This window comes from Gossypium arboreum, chromosome 8 (genome assembly GCF_025698485.1).
Source record: "Gossypium arboreum isolate Shixiya-1 chromosome 8, ASM2569848v2, whole genome shotgun sequence".
In the NCBI taxonomy this organism is placed as follows: domain Eukaryota; kingdom Viridiplantae; phylum Streptophyta; class Magnoliopsida; order Malvales; family Malvaceae; genus Gossypium; species Gossypium arboreum.
Window position 1 is genome coordinate 74197311 of NC_069077.1, and position 1098 is coordinate 74198408.

The 1098-nt window shown below is 36.9% G+C and overlaps 1 non-coding gene across 1 annotated transcript; it reads right to left on the minus strand.

Annotated features, from left to right (window-relative positions):
* Positions 1-495: 495 nt before the first annotated feature.
* LOC128279555 (small nucleolar RNA R71) lies at positions 496-602 on the minus strand. Its single transcript, XR_008269757.1, has one exon. It is a non-coding gene; the product is annotated as a small nucleolar RNA R71 (small nucleolar RNA).
* Positions 603-1098: the final 496 nt, after the last annotated feature.

A 1098-nucleotide genomic window follows, 5' to 3' on the forward strand; every position in this document is an offset into this window, starting at 1 on the left:
ATCAGAAACGATCAAGTTAGAGAAGAGCCATTACATCAAGAAAGAAGGGATATTGATATTCCTCGAATCATAGATGACAGAGACAGATCCATTAGAGAACATGTCATGCCGATCTTATATGATTTAAATCCAGGAATTGTCAGGCCACATATTTAGGCTCAGTATTTCGAATTAAAGCCAGTCATGTTTCAAATGCTAGAAATAGTGAGGCAATTTAGTGGACTGCCTACTGAAGATCCAAGGTTGTAGTTAAGACTCTTTTTGGAAGTATGTGATTCATTCAAACAGCAAAGTGTTCCTGAGGATGCCCTGCGATTAAAGTTATTCACTTAGCAAAGTGTTCCTGAGGATGCCCTGCGATTAAAGTTATTCACTTACTCATTGCGTGATCATGCCAGAGCATGGTTAGATGTATTACTATTAGGTATAGTGGCATAATGGAATGAGTTGTGTCAGAGGTTTCTGCTAAGATATAATCTTCCTAACATGAATGCTAAGCTGAGGAATGACATTACATCATTTAGACAATCAGAGGATGAAACATTATATGAAACATGGGAGCAGTTTAAGGAGCTACTGAGAAAATTCCCGATGCATGATTTCCAGTATTGGAAATAGATAGAAATGTTCTACAATGGATTGAATGATCATACAAGAATGGTTGTCAATGCCTCTGCCAATGGGACTTTACTTGATAAATCATACAATGAGACTTATGAAATTCTGGAAAGAATAGCAAATAACGATTATCAATACCTTACTACCAGAGTTGGAACTGGCAGAAGAGTTGCTAGCAATTGAGCTTGATGCAATTACATCTCTAATAGCTCAGGTATCATCTTTAAAAAATAAGATTAAAACACTGAATGGCCATCTGTAGTGTAGGAAATGAAAGCATGTAACACCCTATACTTAGCCTGGTGGCTAAGCCCGAATATGGGATGCCACACCACCGTCTCATCTCACTCACAACAAGTGGAAAGCCTATTCTAAGCAAAATTTCCTTTATTTTAATATGCTTGTAGGTTTTAGGTCACTTAATTGGTTAATTAACATTGTTACATGCAAAGCATACCATAAACATTCCAAAAAACGAGT